This window comes from Aquarana catesbeiana, linkage group LG05, assembly GCF_042186555.1.
Source record: "Aquarana catesbeiana isolate 2022-GZ linkage group LG05, ASM4218655v1, whole genome shotgun sequence".
Taxonomy (NCBI): Eukaryota; Metazoa; Chordata; class Amphibia; order Anura; family Ranidae; genus Aquarana; species Aquarana catesbeiana.
In genome coordinates this window covers 262,560,692-262,577,266 of record NC_133328.1, presented here as the reverse complement: position 1 = coordinate 262,577,266, position 16,575 = coordinate 262,560,692, and the positions used below count along the sequence as shown (strand labels likewise).

Here is a 16,575-nt window from a genome sequence, read left to right as displayed (position 1 = left end):
AATACTATCACTTTAAAAAAACTCTGGTTAGGCCACATCTGGAGTATTCTGTCCAGTTCTGGTCACCAGTCCTCATGTGCTAGAACTGGAGAGAGTCCAAAGAAGGGCAGCAAAATTACTAAGGAGACTGGAGGACCTAAATTACGAGGAACAATTGCAAACACTAAATTTATTCAAGCTGGAGTAACAACGTTTGAGAGGAGATAGGATAGCGATTTACAAATACTTCAATGGCGATCCCAGCATAGGAAAAAAGCTATTCAGTCTCAAGGAATGTAAGAGGACACAGGGCCACACATTGAGATTGGAGGAGCAGTTTAACCTTAAACTGCGCAGGGGGGTTTTCAAGACAATAAGGATGTGGAACTCTCTCCCACAATTGGTGGTGGCTGTGGGGAATATTGATATTTTTAAGAGACTCTTGAATGTATATCTTAAAGAACACAACATACCGGGATATGGGAAATAAAATTATAGACACTGACACGTGCACCTACACAGCTTGAACTGGATGGACTATTGTCTTTCTTTAACTTTACCTACTATGAAACTATGAGGCTGGGTTCACACTAGAGATTGTAGAGGCTCCGGTCCAGAGTCCGGTGCGTCTCCATTCACCGTTTCATGTCCAATTTCAGCCTGAATTTGGGCCTGAAAACAGACCAAAAGACATACAGGGCTCCTGTGAAATTCACATTGGAGCCGCTGCAGAGATGTGTGAACCAGCTCCATAGAGTCGGTCACACTCTCCTGACATGCCTACTGGATGCAGGGAAATAGTGTGAACCAAGCCCGAAACTATGAAACAAAAAAAAACAAAAAAAAAAACAAAAAAAAAAAAAAACAAAGGGTATAATCCACCTGCTCTTAGCCTCTCTACCACCACCCTACCGCCCCCCCTTTTCCTTGATCTTACTACTTTTGCCCTTCCTTTCCTTCTTGCATGCCTTTACACCTCCTTTTTCCAACCCCATCTCCTCTTTATTTTTTCCCCCTTCTACATCAACTTCTTTAAAGTGTCTTTCTTTCTTTCTTATGATACATGATGGGTATTCCAACATGACAAAGACCCAAAACACACAGTAAAGGCAACAAAGGAGTGGCTCAAGAAGAAGCACATTAAGGTCCTAGAGTGACCTAGTGTCAGGGCTAATTGCCAGCTCTCCTCTCTCTCCACAGTTAATCAGCTGTTGTGGATCTGCTCGTCAGTCCTGCCTACATAAAGATCTCCAGCTCACTTCATTCCTGCCTTCGCCTTGGTCACATCACAAGAAACCATCTCCTGTGGTTCTGTTTAAAGACTAGCTTTGCTGACATCCCTTCTGGCTCCTTATCCTGCTTGCTGTTCCTCTACTTGGATCCCTGACTTCTGGCCTGGCTGATTACCCAATCTGGTTACTGAACTCTGGCTTGGCTGACTACCCGATCCGGTTACTGGAGTCTGGCTATGCTTTGGCTATGCTTTGACTATGCTTACTCTATTTATCTTTTTATTTTTGTTAACAAGTGAGATTTTACTGTACTTCTGTCTCGGTCTGGTTCATAGTTTCTGACAGTAGGCGAAGGCCATGAATTCAGAAGACAGTCAACCCACTTGCTGGTAATATTTTTTCCAGATTAGATGAGCAAGATCACCGCATGGATCAGTTTGCCATGACATTACAAACGCTCCTGAGTCACATGGCTCACCAGGAATCCCCCACTGTGGCTGCTCCGGTACAACCTGAGTTGCAGGCCGTCCCTGCTGCTGCGCCAGTCTCTGTGCAGGCACCCGCCTTGAGTATTACCTCTATAAGAGGTATGTCTGGTTCCGCCCCGCTTCCCTGGCGATTCGGGGGCGATCCAGTTCAATTCAGAGGGTTTCTCAACCAAGTTGAGATATACTTTGAGATGCTGCCCCAGGCGTTTCCCACGGACAGAAGCAAAGTAGGGTTTGTGATATCTTTGCTTTCTGAGAGAGCCTTGGCCTGGGCTAACCCTCAATGGGAGACGCAAAAACCTGTTGTCTTGAGTTACCCAGAGTTTGTGGCCTCCTTTAAAAGGGTATTTGACGTTCCCGTACGCTCCGCTTCTGCTGCCAAGTGCCTCATGTCCATCAGAGTACGAGAACTGTTGCCGACTATGCCATTGAGTTCCGTACTCTGGCAGCAGAGGTTGCTTGGAACAATGAGGCCCTCATGGCTGCTTTTTCTCATGGTCTCTCAGATTCCATCAAGGATGAGATAGCAGCCCGAGATATAACCACTGAGCTGGAGAGCTTGATCTCGTTTGCCATCCTCATTGACTCCAGACTCAGAGAAAGACTCTCTTTTAAAGAGCGCTTGTGGAAGCTTCCAGTACAATTGCCTCTGAGCTTTGCAGTCCCACCCATGCCTCCCTTACCTCCCATGCCTCCTGGTACTGAGTTAGTCAGTGAAGATGAATCCATGCACTTGGGCTTCACGCGTCTCTGCAGATGAGAGAGCCTTTAGGAGGAGGGAGAGATTGTGCCTTTATTGTGGCCAGGCAGGTCACTTTTTGAAGTCTTGTCCTACCCGTCCTGAGAACACCCGAACCTTGAGGTCCTGTCATGGACAGACCTTAGGTGGTGGTGTGTCGTCCCCAGTTATCCAGAAGGATAAGCCCCTGGTTTCGGTCACCCTTTCTTGGGCTAAGTCGTCTATCGAGATGCAGGCTCTAATCGACTCTGGGGCTGCAGGCCTGTTCATTGATGCTGCCTTCGTATCAAAGCACTCGATTCCACTGCAGCTGCGTAACATTCCACTTGCCATTGAGGCTCTTGACGGGAAACCTCCACAGCCTGCCCATGTGACTCATGAGATGGTTCCATTGTCCATGGCTGTAGGGGCTCTTCACCATGAGATAATCCAGTTCCAAGTGATTTCCTCTCCTAAGTTTCCGCTGGTTATTGGTTATCCTTGGTTACAGAGGCACAACCCCTCTTTTGATTGGCTCCGTGCTGAGGTTCTCTCCTGGTCACCACAATGCAGTGAAACATGCCTCCGGAAGGTAGCCAAGGTACTGTGTACCTTTTCACTCTCCTCCCTGCCAGAGGAGTACCGTGATTTTAGCATGGTCTTTGACAAAGGTCAAGCCGGTAGTTTGCCTCTACACCGGCCGTATGATTGCGCAATTGACCTTCAACCTGGTGCCACTCCCCCTCGTGGCCGGGTTTACCCTTTGTCGGTCTTGGAGGATAAAGCCATGGAGGAGTATGTTACAGATGCACTTTCTCGGGGTTTCATCCGCAAATCCTCGTCTCCTGCTGGTGCTGGTTTCTTCTTTGTGAAGAAGAGGAGCGGTGAACTGAGACCTTGTATTGATTATAGGGGTCTCAATCATTTCACGATTAAGAATGCCTACCTGATTCCGTTGATTACGGAGTTATTTGACCACCTCAAGGGAGTAACGGTTTTCACCAAGCTTGATCTGAGAGGGGCTTACAATCACGTGATGATTAAGGAGGGCGACGAGTGGAAAACTGCGTTTAATCCCAGAACATGCCATTACAAATATCTTGTAATGCCTTTTGGCCTTTGTAACGCCCCGGCAGTTTTCCAGGAATTTATTAACGATGTCCTCCGAGATTTGTTGCAGTTATGTGTGGTGGTTTATCTCGATGAAATCCTCATATTTTCCAAGTCAGTGGGGAGCCACCACACAGATGTCTGTCGTGTGCTTCAGAAATTAAGAGAGAACAATCTCTATTGTAAACTGGAGAAGTGTGAGTTCCATCAGGAACAGGTTAAATTCCTGGGCTATGTCACTTCCACTGCTGGTTTTTTGATGGACCCAGAGAAACTTTCGGCAGTCCTACAGTGGCCTCAACCTGTGGGGTTACATCCTCTGCAGTGCTTCCTGGGTTTTGCCAACTATTATCGTAAGTTTATTCGTAACTTCTTGTCTCTGGTCAAGCCCCTGACCGATATGACCAGAAAGAATGGTAACCCACAGAGTTGGTCTCCGGAGTCCATTAAGGCCTTTGAAAGTCTCAAGGCTGCCTTTGTTTCTGCTCCTGTGTTGGCACATCCTGATCCTACGTTACCTTTTATCCTTGAGGTTGATGCTTCTGAGACTGGTGTTGGAGCCCTTCTGTCTCAACGTCCTACCTCAGAGTGCTATGCATCCTTGTGGCTACTTTTCCAAGAAATTGTTACCTGTCGAGTGCAATTACGAGACTGGTGACAGAGAGCTGTTGGCAATCATTTTAGCCCTGAAAGAATGGAGACATCTCCTCGAATGTACCACTGTGCTGGTTCTCATTCTTATTGATCATAAGAATCTCACATTCTTGTCTGAGGCTAAACGCCTCTCTCCCAGAAGGGTGCGATGGGCTCTTTTCTTGTCAAGTTTTAATTACACTGTCTCATTCTTACCTGGTACTAAGAATGTAAGAGCGGATGCCTTGTCACGACAATTTTCCTCCACTTCCAAGTTGGAGTCGGTTCCGGATCCTATGATTCCTCCTCATCGTATTCTGGCTACGGTTCGCACCAGTCTTACTTCTCCTTTGGGTGACAAAATTCTTGCTGCTCAGGTCGATGATTCTCCTGAGAAACCTGGTTACCGCTGCTTTGTCCCAGAGTGTCTCCGTACTGCTGTGCTCCAGACTTACCATTCTCCCAAGACAGCTGGCCACCCTGGGAAGAATCAACTCGTTTGGGCCATTTCCCAACAAATCTGGTGGCCTAGTCTACGTGCTGATGTAGCTGCCTTCGTAGCTGCCTGTTCAGTGTGTGCTCACTCAGAGTAAGACTCCACGACACCTTTCAGTGGGCCTCTTACAACCCAATGGAGAGAGGCCCTGGACCCACCTGTCTATGGATTTCATTGTGGAGTTGCCCAACTCCCAAGGCAACACAGTTATCCTTATGGTGGTTGACCGGTTCTCAAAGATGTGTCATTGTATTCCACTTAAGAAGTTGCCCACTTCTAAGGAAGTGGCTTCCATTTTTGCTCAGGAGATCTTTCATTTACATGGGCTACCCAAGGTGATCGTTTCGGACAGGGATAGTCAGTTTGTGTCCCGGTTCTGGCGAGCCTTTTGTGCACAGCTGGGAATTCAGTTATCTTCCTCCTCTGCGTATCACCCACAGTCTAATAGGGCCGCAGAACGAGCCAATCAGTTCTCGGAGAAATTCCTACGTTGCTATATTTCTGACCATCACAACAACTGGTCAGACCTATTACCATGGGCAGAGTTTGCTCACAACAGTGCCTTGAATTCTGCTTCCCGATTGTCTCTGTTTATGGCGAATTATGGTTTCCAACCTACCTTGTTGCCTGACTCGTTTGTTCCACAGAGTATTCCTGCCCTAGAGGAGCATCTCCGTGGTCTTAGTTCCACTTGGGCACAAGTCCAGGAGGCTTTGTGTCATGCCAACGATAGGTACAGACTCCATGCTGACCGCAGACACCTGCCTGTGCCTTCCTACCAGGTTGGGGACAGGGTCTGGCTGTCATCTCGCAACCTCCGACTTCGTGTTCCCTCACTGAAGTTCGCCCCTCGGTTTATTGGGCCTTTCCGTATCCTTCGCAGGATTAACCCAGTGGCTTACGCGTTGGACCTTCCCCCTAGTATGCGCATCTCAAATGTGTTTCATGTCTCCTTATTGAAACCATTGGTCTGCAACCACTTTACCACCTCGGTGTCACGTTGTCACCCTATTCAGGTTGAGAACCATGAGGCGTATGAGGTACAATCCATTGTTGACTCCCATAGGTTCTGTGGGCGCATACAGTACTTAGTGCATTGGAAGGGGTATGGTCTAGAGGAACGCTCCTAGGTCTCATCCTCGGACGTACATGCTCCTGCCCCCTCCGTGATTTACATAGACGGTTTCCACTCAAGTCCGGTGGGTCCTCCGGGGAGAAGGGGTCGTTGAGGAGGGGAGTACTGTCAGGGCTGGCTCAGCCCTTCCTTCTCTGAGCTTGCCACTCAGCTGTTGGCTAATTGTCAGCTCTCATCTCTCTCCAGTTAACCAGCTGTGGATCTGCTCGTCAGTCCTGCCTACTTAAAGATCTCCAGCTCACTTCATTCCTGCCTTCGCCTTGGTCACATCAGAAGAAACCATCTCCTGCGTTCCTGTTTAAAGACTGGCTTTGCTGACATCCCTTCTGGCTCCTTATCCTGCTTGCTGTTCCTCTACTTGGATCCCTGACTTCTGGCCTGGCTGATTACCCAATCTAGTTACTGAACTCTGGCTTGGCTGACTCTGGCTATGCTTTGACTACGCTTACTCTATTTACCTTTTTATTAATAAACAAGTGTGATTTTACTGTACTTCTGTCTCAGTCTGGTTTCATGGTCTCCAGACCTTAATCCCATAGAAAATATGTGGAAGGAGCTGAAGGTTTGCGTTACCAAACATCAGCCTTCAAACCTTAATGGCTTGAAGAGGATCTGCAAAGAGGAGTCGGACAAAATCCCTCCTGAGATGAGTGCAAACCTGGTGGCCAACCACAAGAAACGTCTGACCTCTGTGATTGGCAACACAGGTTTTGCCACCAAATACCAAGTCATGTTTTGCAAAGAGGTCCAATACTGTTTTCACTCATTAAAATGCAAGTCAATTTATAATTTATTTTAAGTGTGTTTTTCTGGATTTTGTTTGCTATTCTGTCTCTCATTGTTAAAATAAAACTACCATTAAAATTATAAACTGATCATTTCTTTGTCAGTGGGCAAATGTACAAAAACAGTAGAGGATCAAATACTTTTTTTCCTCACTTTTTTTTTTTTTTTTAATAAACACCCCACACAACACACAGGCAGTTATCCTAGACCAAGCAATATGGTGGTCCCCACATGCTACCACCTCATGGCTCCAAATTGAATCTACTGTAATCCCTCAACCTCCCCACTTACTCCTAGCAGCTCTGTAAATGCCACCGTTGCAGCCTGGAAAGCCATACGACAAGCTTCCCGAGGGATCCGCATGAATGCCTTACTGCTGCTTCCACTCCTCTCCCTAGAGCTACCACTCTAGCATATAATATGATTGGGGACATATTTTATCAACTACACCAGGGATATGCAATTAGCGGACCTCCAGCTGCTGCAGAACTACAAGTACCATGAGGCATAGCAAGACTGACAGCCACAAGCATGACACTTAGAGGCAGAGGCATGATGGGACTTTTAGTTTTGCAACAGCTAGAGGTTAGCTAATTGCATATCCCTGAACTACCCCTTAAAACCTTCCAGCAATTTTCAGCATCATACAATCTAGCTAGTAAAGACTTTTACATCTTCCTCAGAGTCAGTCATGTGCTTTCCTCGTTATCCATAACTGATGGAACAGTTTAAGGATTTGCTCTCATTTTGTACCCAGATATCCACCAAAACTAAAAGGGATCTCATAAATATATATTCTCCCATCCCATCCGGCACCTATACAAAATGTTCAAGCATGGTTTTCTGGAAATCAAAAACTGCAAATCTCATCTCTCCCCTCCCCCCCCGAAACACATAATTTATTCCCCTTTACATCATTTACCTTTAGCAGTGCAGAGGCTGTGATCAGTCCATGGGTCCTCTCCCAGCTCCCCCGCCCAACCGACAACGTCATCCTATCAACAGGGCAGGGGGTGGGGTGGGACAACCTCTCCATTCCAATCTGCAGCTCCTCCTGCCCCTTGCCCTGCTGATAGGATGACATCATTGGCTGGGTGAGGACACACGGGCATGGCCACACAGCAGGAGGTGAGCAGCAACCACAGTCTGCGATAGCCCTATGCAGACTGCAGACGCCACGCACCTCCTGCTGTACGGCCCCGTCATCAACAGGCCACAAACTGGCACCAGTCTGTGGCCCGCCCGGGGATTGGGGACCCCTGATCCAAGTCATCCCACAAACAAGCTATTCGGACATCTGCTGGAAATAAATTTTACTGACCACACCTCTGTAAATTTTAATAAAATGTCACAGAAGACAATTTTGATCATTTAAATAACAGGAATTTTTGTTGCTCACCATAAAATCCCTTTCTCCAAGTTCAATGATGGACGCAGCCTCACTTCTTATCCATGACCAAACAGGGTTTCATAGCCCCACCTACAGGGAGGAGGACACTAGGCAGGAAAAAAAAAAAAAAAAACACAAAACACACACACTTGGCTCCTCCATTGGGCAGTCTTCTATGGCTATAAAACCCCCTCTCAGCTATAGGACCTCCAGTCAGGTCACAAGCAGTGTCAAACAGAAGGGTGGGTGCTGTGTCCATTAAAGAACTCTGAGAAAGGGATTTTACAGCGATTAATAAAAAAATCCTGTTTTCTCTTACGTTCATTGATGGACACAGCCTCTCTTTTTATCCATGACCAAACAGGGATGCCCCCAAAGGAGTGCCACAAGGGGGGGGGGGCAAACCAACTAAGAGAAAAACCCTGGGCAACATGCCAACAATCTGAACCACCATAAAAGGGCGCCCTAGAGTCCTAAACAGCCACCTGCAAAGCTTAGCAGGCAAAATTAGTAATCGGACAATGACAACACAACTGTATTGAATGTAAAACTTGAGAAATGCAAACTTGAGAAACAGTCGCCTGATGTCGGACCTTCCAGGAAGAGCCAACTGCTGCCTTTGATACGGTTGACCACCCCCTCCTCCTCAAAAAACTCCACGCCTTTGGTCTCCATGACTGTACTCTTCGCTGGTTCTCTTCCTACTTATCCAACCGCACCTTTAGCGTTTCCTACAACTCTACTTCCTCTTCTTCTCTTGCTTTCTCAGTTGGGGTCCCCCAAGGTTCTGTTCTTGGACCTCTATTTTCAATCTACACCTCCTCCCTGGGTCAGCTGATAGCATCCCATGGCTTCCAATACCACCTCTACGCTGATGACACCCAAATCTATTTCTCTACCCCTCAGCTCACTCCCTCTGTCTCCTCACGTATCACTAATTTACTATCAGATATATCAGTCTGGATGTCACACCACTTCCTCAAACTCAATCTATCCAAAACCGAACTTATAATTTTTCTTCCCCCATATGCCCCTTCCCCTGATCTCTCGGTCAAAAATCGATGGAACAACTATAAGCCCATCCCCACATGCCAAGGTTCTTGGTGTCGTCCTGGACTCTGAACTTTCCTTCAAGCACCACATCCAATCACTGTCCAAATCCTGCCGCCTCAACCTACGCAACATCTCAGAAATACATCCCTTTCTAACCAATGACACAACAAAGCTCTTAATTCACTCGCTGGTCATCTCTCACCTCGACTACTGCAACTCCCTTCTCATTGGCTTACCTCTACATAGTCTATCACCTCTTCAATCCATCATGAATGCTGCTGCCAGACTCATCCACCTTACCAATCGCTCTGTCTCTGCTACCTCTCTCATCCAATATTTACCCCCCAGCTACATCACTAGCCTAGTATCTAAATACCAACCTACTCGTTCTCTTCGTTCCTCTCAAGACCTTCTGCTCTCTAGCTCCCTCATCACCTCCTCCCATGCTCACCGCCAGGACTTTTCCAAAGCCTCTCCAATCCTATGGAATGCCTTACCCCAATCTGTCCGCTTATCTCCTACTCGATTAGCTTTTAGACGATCCCTGAAAACCCTTCTCTTCAGAGAAGCCTACCCTACCCACACCTAACAACTGTTTTTTTAATTTTCTCCATCAGCTCACCACCACAGTTATTACCTTTTGTTTCCACTTGACCCTCCCTTCTAGATTGTAAGCTCTAATGAGCAGAGCCCTCTGATTCCTCCTGTATTGATTTGTATTGTAAGTGTACTGTCTGCCCTCATGTTGTAAAGTGCTGCGTAAACTGTTGCCGTTATATAAACCCTGGTGGAGGAGTGTAGAGGAGAATGTGGATGGTGTTTTGGTGTGCAGCAACAGTGAATAGCAGTGTCCTGCCTGGAAGCCTAGAGGAATCTACCTGCAACAGAAACTAAGGACTGTTTAACTGCAATAGCAGTTCTGGACTTTGCAAGTCGGATTACGCTATGTTGCTCTTCCTTTTCTTTTGGGGCACTTCCTGTGAGATTAACTCCTAGCTAGGAGTACGATATTCCCATAATCCAGGGATTGTTTATACGTGGTGGATAGCGGGCCTACCGTACGGTATAAGAAGTGGTACACTGGTGTCTCCATCCCAAGAAAAGGCCCCGACCGGGTTAAGGGTCGCAAGCCTTCCTATGCTTGCCGGTTGGTAAGCGCGCATTTTTATTTATATCACAGTGGTGCGGTGAAGGATTTACCCACGCCTTACCTACATTCCTGCCTCAGACGGGGACCCCTGCCTCTGGTTCTTCACCTTACCTCACTCTTTGGATTTTTGATCACGGATTAGGACTGTTATCAGAATTTACATAAATTATAAGATTTACTATGAACTTTATATTTAATATTTATCCTAAATATTTACTCAATGTACCACATTTTTTCACTTATACTATATTGGCTCAATTTTTAGTCTCTAACTTTCACAGCGTTGCTCTTTTTATTGATTGTCTTTAGTGTGTGTATCTCACCTTTAGCGGCTGCTTTTGTTATTCAATTTATTTGTTTGTCACGAATCATTGATTGTGTTAATTTTCTGCTTATATATAGCGCGGTGGTTTTTTCCTTTTTACCTGTTTAATAATAATAATAATAATAATAATAATAATAATAATAATAATAATAACTGCCCTGAAGGAGTGCGCTGTCATGGGGAAGGAAAGTTCCGGCATCTTAATGGTATATACCTGCACAAACGTCTGCCGAATCCAAAATGGGTAATCGCGTCTGAAGAGGGCACCATGCTGTTGTTAGGATCCTCCGGAGCACAAAGATTGGACTTCCTGAAAAGCAGCCATCACAGAGTGGTACGCACAATCGTGCAAACCTTATCCAGGGAGTGCAAGGCCATCTCCTCAGGGTGCGACAGCCGAGGATACAAGGAGAGAAGGACAAGGTCCGCATTCAAATGGAAATCTGACACCACCTTCGGGAAAAAAAAAAAAAAAAGAAGGGGATGGCTGAAGCACCACCTTATCCTTGTATAAAGTCAGATAAGGCAGCTTACAGGACAAAGCTAGAAAGTACAACACCTGCCAAGCCGAAGGTATTTCAACTAGGAATGCAACTTTCTGCAAGAGCGCAAGCAAGGGAATATATTCAAATCCCACGGTGGCAACGGGGAGCACTACACAATGAACCCCCTGATTAAATGTGCGAACCAAAGAATGCTTGGCCATGGGACACTGAAAGAAAACAGCCAGAGCAGAGACTTGACCCTTGATGGCACTCAAAGCAAGCTTCTGATCCCTGCCACATTTGAAGGAAGGCCAACACCCGAGCCACCGAGAAGGGGAGAGTATGGAACACCAAAGCTTTGCACGAAAATGATACGTTTTCCAGGTGCGATGAAAAGTCTTCCGAGAGGTAGACTTACAAGCCTTTATCATAGTCGGAATCACTGAGCCAAACAACCCCCATCCTCCAGAACCTGGATAGCCACACCATCAATGGTAGAGCAGGGAGGTAGACCGGCCCTGGGACAGAAGGTCCTCCTAAAAAGGCAGCCAACCAACCATACAACAGCGGCACACTACGGATGGCGAGGCCAGTCCCGAGCCACTTGGATGACTGGGATTCTTTTGGCTACTATCCTGGGCAGCAGACGAGGAATCAGTTGCAGGGTCGGAAAGGCGTTGATGAAATTGTACCAATCCCACGGTGCATTCAGCACAGCCATTGTGTCCACCAAAGCAGCCAACGATCTTGCCACAAACCTCAGCCTTCCAGTTGAGATGAGACACCAGAAGATCCACATCTGGTGTTCCCCAGCAAAGACAAAATGGATGGAACACCTTCGAGTTCAGGGAACACTCCCCCTGATCCAGCGACTGACGGCCGAGATAATCTACCTGCCAGTTCTCGATGCCTGGAATATGTATGGTAGCCAGAGCTGGAACAAACTTTTCCGCCCATCGTAGAGAGCGAGACCCCTCCAGCGCCATTGCTGCACTTTTCATACCAAACCGATAAATGACATAAGCCACTGCGATGCCGTCATCCGATTGGCCTAAGATCAGGAGCCCTTTGAAGCAATCAGTCCAGCGTAACAAGGAAAACCTGACTGCTCGACGTCCCAGGACACTGATCGTCGAGCTCCCTCCAAGGTCTAGTACCAATGGCCTGACTTCGAGCCCAGGACTCCCCTCCAACCCGATTGGCTGGCGTCCATCATGGCCACTGTCTTGCGAACTGGAACAAAGGGCTTCCTTGCCGCAAGGGACAGACTGCAGATAAAGGAGAGAGGTCCTCGTCGACTGCTCCAGGCTAATCCCGATGTCTAGGGAAACAGGAGGCTTGTTCCATGTGGCAAGGATTCCCTCCTGGAGAGTCCATATTTAGAGCTGGATATACAGAACCGCTTTGAAGGTGTCCATTCTCAGACCCAAAACCTACATGCAAAAAACGGAAAAGAGGCCTCTTGCAGGACAAGAGCCAGCAGACTGCCGACCGGAGCTGCCAGAGTTTGACTGGTTTTGAATTGAGAACCAACCCCAGACACTCCAAACTCCTGAATGGAGCCAACAAAGACTTCTGGAGGTGCAAGGTACAACCAAAAGACCTGAAGTGAATGTATGGTCAACTCCACACTGTCCAACAGGGGCGAGCAAATCACTGCATACCGCAGCAAGTCAAATAAGGCAACCTATGACACGCAAGAACCGGGGCCAAGATCTTTGTAAAAACCTGGGGATCGGAGTCCAGACTAAAGGAAAGCGCCCCAAGGTGATAATCCATTAGAAACCTGTGTCCCTGCCCAAAGGAATTCAAGGCAATTGGGTCCATGGTTGGGCAAACCTGGCCTACTTGTTAACCGTGAACAGATTGGGAGTAAAATCCCTGGAACTGCTCTGACCCAGGAACTGGGAAATCCCTCCACGAAGTAGCAGGTCCGCACATCCCCATACCGGGCTAGCAGATGCAAGCCAAGATTGGAAGGCAAAAAATCTGTCTGTTGGAAAGGAAAGAAATCCTAGTTTGTAAAGAATCAATTATTTGACCCACTTGTTGAGGATGAGGGAGGTCCACAGGCCCAAAAAACAGCCAAGGGCAATCCTCCATCCTGGAAATGGGTGAGGGTAAACCCACAAGTTGGGAAGGACTTGGCCGCAGGCTTGTAGGGCTCCCAGGAATATCCAAGGGGATTGAAAAAACTACTTGTGCAAGAAGATGGGCCCGGACCTCTAATGAGGTTCCCTTCTCTACTAGGCCTGAAAGAGGGAGGAATGCATGTCACCAGTATGGTTCCAGATAATGTCGTGCAGTAAAGCCCCACCCAGATGGAGAAAGGAGAACCACGACAGGGAGAAGTAATTTTTTGTAGGGGGGATCCCCCACAAGGGGGACGACCCCAGTTAAAAAGGAGGATCAGCAAGGTAAAAGCCACCTCGATGACAGCAGCCCCAGCTGTGTGGTATGCCCACACATAGTGAGAGCATGGGCAAACACCGGCCAAGCTCCCTCACCCTACCAGCTGTAGGAGTAGAACAAGGAAGGCACACACTGTCACAGCAAGCAATCCACAGGACAGCGCCAGAATGGCTCCCAGCCAAGGCCACTCTCAGGTGGCAGCCAACTACACTTACCCATCAGCTGCGCCCAACGCTATGGTGGCCACCAGCAAAAGGTGGCAGCCGAATGCACTTACACGCTGCATGTGGCCACGCAAAGGTGGCCTCCAGGTGAAGCCACACAAAAGGTGACATCCAAATGTGGCCATTCAAAAAGATGGCAGCCGCCGCAGACCCGCCTCACAGGCCAGCTTGACCATGTAGTGTCAGGAGACCCAGCAGAGGAACCGGAAGGCAGCTCAGAGACTCCAAGCATGCTACAGAGAGGGACAAACACCCAGGGCACTGGATTGATTCCTTCAGATCGCACCTCCCACAGTCACCAGTCCTGTGCCCACTGGGGGAGGGTGGAACATTTGAGCACAGCGACCCTCAAGCACCAGAGGGCACCCACAGGGGGCAGTATACTATCATAGGGTCCATCTGCTGAGAAGATGAGGTGGATCACAGGTCCGTGACCACTACACAGGTTATTCTATGGGGTTGTCGGATGGAAACAGACCACCTGTCAGTTTCCATCCAACTGTCATCTGATCTGCCAGATGGATGGGGAACAGATCCCCATTTTTCTGTTTTTAGAGGACAGGAGCAGATGTCTGCAGATGACAGGAGGACCCGATCGGCCCGTCAGTGTGAAAGGGGCCTTTTAGTTATTTTGTAGTTTTTAGTAGACGGTTTACAAATGGATGTTGTTACACATGCCCAGCAACAGTTCCCTGCCATCTGTTTCAGGAAGAGCTTTCTCACAGGGTGCATGCTGCAGACCACTGTCTAATACCACATTGCTTCCTGACAGTTTTCCCTTCTCGGCCACAAACAATTAGGGCTTCTCGGTTACCCCAGTTCCAGTGCTCTCCATCTTGCTTGGCAGCCCAAACCGTAACTTTGCTAGTGTTTCAGATCTCATCTGGTAGCTCTTGCTCAATGCAGCAGCCAGCTGGATGACTGTAGTGTGCACACTGCATACCGGTGTTTGACACTGTAGTTCTTCAAATCTCTTAATAACTTCTGACTGCTTTCCCCACTTTGTCACTGTAAAGAGCGGCCAGCAAGCAACTGTGAATGCAGTGCCCTTTCCCCACTTGGCAGCGCTGCACCTCCTACTGTGTTCTTGACTTCATCTGACAGCTCCCCTCTCTCTGATTAGCAGCCAGCTACTTAGAGGTTATTATTCCGCCACACCCACCCACCTTTCCTCAGTCAGCAATCATTTGACAGTTGGCTTCGTGCAGTCACTCACAGAGCTCCCTATCCTACTTGTATATTTGGCTCTAAAAGGTGCTCCCTCTACCCTGTGCCAGTGATCTGTCAAACAGTGCAGCCACTCAGAACCTTCTGCTCACCTTTACAACTCACTCTGCACAGTTCTTAAGATCAGCAGCTTCCTATTACCAGTGATCTCTGCACAGTGAATAATAAAGGCTGGACCTGTAGGTGCCTATACCTCTGCTTATTATGCATGCAGTTATTTAATCTCCACGCAACAGAACTAGGACTTCCTGTGTATGCTGAGTGCTACTACTTCTTCCTTGTGTTCTACTTTCAAATGTTTTGACGTTACAGGTTTTCCAGCACCAGAGTTTCATTCATCTGATTTTTTTTTTTTTTTACAAATTGCAGGAGGTATGTGAAAGCGTACACGAGTGCCTGAAGAACACCACATCTTCACATATGCAGCGTACAGCCACCACAGTGTAGTGCTACACTGAATATTGTTTTCGCAATGTGGGGGGACAACTAGGGTTTGCTAGTTGTTGCAACTAGGGTTGCATTTCATGTTGATCTAATAATGCATGTAGGGTCAATGAAAATTAGCGCTGCCTGTGATTACAGAGACCACATTTTTGGATTAGAATGAGGGAAGGGGTACTCCCTTTCAACATACAGTATACTCCAAGCCAACCGACAGAAATCAGATACTTTTGTAATCAAATTTGCATCAACTATATGTATTTCAATCAGTGGTAACAGGCAGAGGTTGGCTGGGTGAGTAATGCTCTGTTTGGGACAATGTGTTTGGGGTACTGTGTGGGTACGGGCATTGGGGGACTGGAACTATGGATAAACTTCGAAGTCAACTTGTTTGGGGTCTCCTTCTGTGTTAGTCTTCTGCCGAAAGGGGAGAGGTGTAACGGGGGAGCTTTTGGAACCCAGCTTACCTTAGAGAGCTCTGGAAACTCCTTGTCCAGCTCCCCCCTGCCCCTCCTATGTGTAAATCACCCTGTGTATATTAGGGGCACAGGGTGACCAAGAACCCCAGTCGGGTCTGCACTAACCAGACTCACCGTACAACCACACCAGCCTCAGCATTTCCTTTTACCCGTTATCCAGGGGTCTACATGTGTGGTTTATGTTGAAAGAATGAAGGGGCTCTTTCACTTGAGATAGTAATATTTCTGAACAATATCCCTCAAGAAATATACGAAGATAGATGAATACCACCTTTCTGACTGCTGGAATATTGTATGAGCTTGGTCTCAGACTGTTTACTAGATCGTCTGAGGTGTGGCTGTATCCCATTGTTCTATGGTTTGTCTGCCTGGGGAGCAACTGATTACAGGATGTACATGTGTATGTGGATTAGCTGCTGGGGGGGGGGTTCTCCTGCGACCCTTCCTAAAGGTGGTCTGTGTGTCTGTAGTTTACCCCACCCTGTGTCATTATGAAAAGAAGGGGGGATTGTTCCTGAGTGTATATCTTTGTGCCTGTGTTTGAATAAACAGTCTTATGCTTCGCTTTACCCTACACCGATGTCTTGACAAGTGACTGGGTGGGTTAAGTGACCTTGGCTTGTGCTGGTACCAGCAGAAGAAGCTTATACAGCAGACATACTCCCCTTGAGTACGGGGGTCAGTCACAGAGATGACTATATATTCTGTTCAAAAAGGAATTCTTTCGAGGATCTTCTATGTGTGTAGTGCACATTAATGTGGGACATAAGAGGTATTTAAATAAAAAGGAAAATTTTACCTGTTAAACATGT

The 16,575-nt window shown here is 47.4% G+C and overlaps 1 protein-coding gene across 3 annotated transcripts in view; it reads right to left on the bottom strand.

Annotated features, from left to right (window-relative positions):
* MARCHF6 (membrane associated ring-CH-type finger 6) overlaps positions 1 to 16,575 on the bottom strand; it is a 1,314,422-nt gene that overhangs the window by 1,228,315 nt on the left and 69,532 nt on the right. The window lies entirely within an intron of this gene.